A 4,788-nucleotide genomic window follows, 5' to 3' on the forward strand; every position below is an offset into this window, starting at 1 on the left:
ATGAATAGAGATGGAGAAGTTGGAAGCAAGACACCTGCCAGGCCAGATGATAAGTATGCCTGGCATGTGTGGGTTGTGAGTGGTCCCACGGATTGGATGAAGACAATGACGGTGAGTGTGAGAGAGTGAATGGTGGTGTCCCTTACACTGGCAGTGAGTGAGATCCCTGTGAATGTGCGATGGTTTGTGAGTGTGTGAGTTGAGGGTGATGACAGAACGGAGGAGATCATTAATCCTTTTGTGGCACTGGGTGGCTGTCCTTTTTTGAAAGGTGTTGGTGCTGACCAGTGCTGCCACTGCCTCCCAAGCTTGGCTGGTCATGCCACTGTCCATTCTGCGGTCAGAGCAGGGGTAGAGGACAGCGTAGTGGGCCTCCACGGCGTCCAGAAGGCGGTCCAGTGAAGTGTCACTAATCCTGACGGTGGCAGTCTTTTTGCCGTTCATGGACATCTTCCCTGGTGGGTGCTGGACTTTAAATATGGCACCCGGTGTGATGAAGCAATGAGATGATGGTGAGCAAATGAGAGCCCACCTGCTATCGAAACGGCATGTTTCCCGGGAATGCATAAATAATGTGGTGGGTTGGGAAGATACTGCATGAAAACCCGCCATCGCAGCTGACGGATAAAAAGTTGTTTTACCTGCCTGCTACCGCACTTAGTGCAAATCTGGGACCATTCCGTCCTGAATGTTAATCGTGCTTGTTTATTTTCTTTTGTTAGTAAAAGTTCTTTCATTTTAAAACAAGAAATCTTGTTGTACAGTCTTTTCAGTTAATAACTGTTAATTTGAATTTCTTTTTAAAAGTAACCAGCCTCTACTGAGATTGTAACAATTTGAAATGTCCTATATTTGACATATCTGTCATTATTGAAAGATTATCTATAAACTCCAGTATATTTTGTATACATTTCATTATGTATCAATTCTGGTATATTTCATATAGATGCCATGATCACTAAGTTACATATAATCTCTTATATATTTCACATATAGGTCATTATGGAACAATGATCTGTAAGCTCTCCAGTATTTCATATATACCTCATCATGTATGGAATATATAAACTTTCCTATAATTCAAAAATACATCATTATGTATCGATTATATCTAAATGCAGTTGCTGCAGGAAATAAACTTGCAGGGCTAGGGGTATCAAACAGGGGAGTGGGACTTACAGGATTGCTCTGCGGAGAGCTGGCATGGACTCGATAAGCCAAATGACCTCCTTTTGTGCTTAAATTAAACTATGACTCTCCTATATTTCATATATATGTCATTACGGATAGATTATATATAAATACCAATGTATTTCATAATTAATACATGATAGATTATAAACAAACACTCAAGAATTTCTGATATGTCTAATGTTGTATAAGCTCCAGTTACTTCATACATATATACTTATGGATGGCATATATATGTTACATATAGTTCATTATGGATAGATAAACTCATACATTTCAGATATACGACATTATGAATAGATGACTATTGCATATATCCGTGAGTAACTATAAATTATATATAATGTTTTTCATATTTCATATACACGTCATTATGGATCAACTGCATATTAAGGACTGTATATTTGATGAGGTATAGAGATGATATAGGAATTCTCCTGACTATCAGAAACGCAATGTCTACCTCCCGCACTGACGGGGGCGCCGTGGAGCCACTGACCAATCACTTAGCTCCATGTCCCGGATGGAGCGACTGGATCGAGTGGAAGAGCAGCGGTAACGGCTGTGAGTGAACGAGAGAGGAATGGGAGACGGGAGGGGGGAGACGGGAGGGGTAAGAGAGGGGAATGGGAGGGGGGAGGGGAGACGGGAGGGGGACAGGGAGAGAGAGAGAGACGGGGGGAGGGAGAGAGAGACGAGAGAGAAAGAGACGGGGGGGAGGGAGGGAGAGAGAGAGAGAGACGTTGGCGGGGAGGGATAGAGAGAGAGACGGTGGGGGAGGGCGAGAGAGAGACGGGGAGGGAGAGCGAGAGAGACGGGGGGAGGGGGGAAAGAGAGAGAGACTGGGGGGTAAGGGAGAGAGAGAGAGAGAGAGACGGGGGGAGGGGGGAAAGAGAGAGAGACGGGGGGTTAAGGGAGGGAGAGAGAGAGAAACGGGGGGGGAGAGAGAGAAACGGGGGGGGGGAGAGAGAGAGAGAGACGGGGAGAGAGAGAGAGAGAGACACGGGGGGAGGGAGGGAGAGAGAGAGAGAGACGGGGGAAGGAGGGAGAGAGACGGGGAGGGAGAGAGACGGGGAGGGAGAGAGATGGGGGGGGGAAGGGAGGGAGAGAGAGAGACGGGGGAGGGAGAGAGAGAGAGACGGGGGAGGGAGGGAGAGAGAGAGAGACGGGGGAGAGAGAGAGAGACGGGGAGGGAGAGAGAGACGGGGAGGGAGGGAGAGAGAGAGAGACAGGGAGGGAGAGAGAGACGGGGAGGGAGAGAGAGAGACGGGAGGGAGAGAGAGACGGGGAGGGAGGGAGAGAGAGAGACGGGGAGGGAGAGAGAGACGGGGAGGGAGGGAGAGAGAGAGAGACGGGGAGGGAGGGAGAGAGAGAGAGACGGGGAGGGAGGGAGAGAGAGAGAGACGGGGAGGGAGGGAGGGAGAGAGAGAGAGACGGGGAGGGAGGGAGAGAGAGAGAGACGGGGAGGGAGGGAGAGAGAGAGAGACGGGGAGGGAGGGAGAGAGAGAGAGACGGGGAGGGAGGGAGAGAGAGAGAGACGGGGAGGGAGGGAGAGAGAGAGAGACGGGGAGGGAGAGAGAGAGAGACGGACGGGGAGGGAGGGAGAGAGAGAGAGACGGGGAGGGAGGGAGAGAGAGAGAGACGGGGAGGGAGGGAGAGAGAGAGAGACGGGGAGGGAGGGAGAGAGAGAGAGACGGGGAGGGAGAGAGAGAGACGGGGAGGGAGGGAGAGAGAGAGAGACGGGGAGGGAGGGAGAGAGAGAGAGACGGGGAGGGAGGGAGAGAGAGAGAGACGGGGAGGGAGGGAGAGAGAGAGAGACGGAGGAGGGAGGGAGAGAGAGAGACGGGGGAGGGAGGGAGAGAGAGAGAGATGGGGAGGGAGGGAGAGAGAGAGAGAGAGACGAGGGGAGGGAGGGAGAGAGAGAGAGAGACGAGGGGAGGGAGGGAGAGAGAGAGAGAGAGACGAGGAGGGAGAGAGAGAGAGAGAGAGAGACGTGGGGAGGGAGGGATAGAGAGAGAGACGGGCGGAGGGAGGGAGAGAGAGAGAGAGACGGGCGGAGGGAGGGAGAGAGAGTGAGAGACGGGGAGGGAGGGAGAGAGAGAGAGAGAGAGACGGGGAGGGAGGGAGAGAGAGAGACGGGGAGGGAGGGAGGGAGAGAGAGAGAGACGGGGAGGGAGGGAGGGAGAGAGAGAGAGACGGGGAAGGAGGGAGGGAGGGAGAGAGAGAGAGACGGGGAGGGAGGGAGGGAGAGAGAGAGAGAGAGACGGGGAGGGAGGGGGAGAGAGAGAGAGAGACGGGGAGGGAGGGGGAGAGAGAGAGAGAGACGGGGAGGGAGGGGGAGAGAGAGAGAGACGGGGAGGGAGGGAGAGAGAGAGAGACGGGGAGGGAGAGAGAGAGAGACGGGGAGGGAGAGAGAGAGAGAGAGACGGGGAGGGAGAGAGAGAGAGAGAGACGGGGAGGGAGAGAGAGAGAGAGAGACGGGGAGGGAGAGAGAGAGAGAGAGAGACGGGGAGGGAGAGAGAGAGAGAGAGGGGGGGGGAGAGAGAGAGAGACGGGGGAGGGAGGGAGTGAGAGAGACAGGGTAAGGAAGAGAGAGAGAGACGGGGAGGGAGGGAGCGAGACGGGGGAGGGAGGGAGCGAGACGGGGGAGGGAGGGAGCGAGACGGGGGAGGGAGGGAGCGAGACGGGGGAGGGAGGGAGCGAGACGGGGGAGGGAGGGAGAGAGACGGGGGAGGGAGGGAGAGAGACGGGGGAGGGAGGGAGAGAGACGGGGGAGGGAGGGAGAGAGACGGGGGAGGGAGGGAGAGAGACGGGGGAGGGAGGGAGAGAGACGGGGGAGGGAGGGAGAGAGACGGGGGAGGGAGGGAGAGAGACGGGGGAGGGAGGGAGAGAGACGGGGGAGGGAGGGAGAGAGACGGGGGAGGGAGGGAGAGAGACGGGGGGAGTGAGGGAGGGGGAGAGAGACGGGAGGGAGTGAGAGAGACGGGGGGAGGAAGGGAGAGAGAGAGACGGGGGGAGGAAGCGAGAGAGAGAGACGGGGGGAGGAAGGGAGAGAGAGAGACGGGGGGAGGAAGGGAGAGAGAGAGACGGGGCAGAGAGAGAGAGAGAGACGGGGCAGAGAGAGAGAGAGACGGGGGAAGGGGGTGAGAGAGAGAGAGAGACGGAAGGAAGGGAGAGAGAGAGAGAGACGGGGGTGAGGGAGAGAGAGAGAGACGGGGGGGAGGAAGAGAGACGGGAGCGGGGAGGGAGAGAGAGAGACGGGGGGAGGGACAGAGAGAGACGGGGGGAGGGAGAGAGAGAGACGGGGGGAGGGAGAGAGAGAGACGGGGGGAGAGAGAGAGAGACGGGGGTGTAGGGTGGAAGAGAGACGGGGGGGGTAGGGAGAGAGAGAGAAGGGGGTGTAAGGTGAGAGAGAGACGGGGGTAGGGAGAGAGAGAGACGCGGGGTAGGGAGGGAGAGAGGGAGAGACGGGGGAGGGAGGGAGGGAGAGAGGGAGAGACGGGGGTTGGGGGGGAGGGAGGGAGAAAGAGAGAGAGAGATGGTGGGGGAGGGAGGGAGAGAGATGGTGGGGGAGGGAGGGAGAGAGAGAGACGGGGG

The 4,788-nt window shown here is 56.3% G+C and overlaps 1 protein-coding gene across 1 annotated transcript in view; it reads left to right on the forward strand.

Annotated features, from left to right (window-relative positions):
* Nucleotides 1-1,690: 1,690 nt before the first annotated feature.
* Nucleotides 1,691-4,788, forward strand: part of slc25a16 (solute carrier family 25 member 16) — a 171,688-nt gene continuing 168,590 nt past the window's right edge. The window contains exon 1 of the mRNA XM_041209003.1: nt 1,691-1,755. The gene's annotated coding sequence lies outside the window, so the exon portion shown is untranslated. The remainder of the gene's footprint in view (nt 1,756-4,788) is intronic.

This window comes from Carcharodon carcharias, chromosome 17 (assembly GCF_017639515.1).
Source record: "Carcharodon carcharias isolate sCarCar2 chromosome 17, sCarCar2.pri, whole genome shotgun sequence".
Lineage (NCBI taxonomy): Eukaryota > Metazoa > Chordata > Chondrichthyes > Lamniformes > Lamnidae > Carcharodon > Carcharodon carcharias.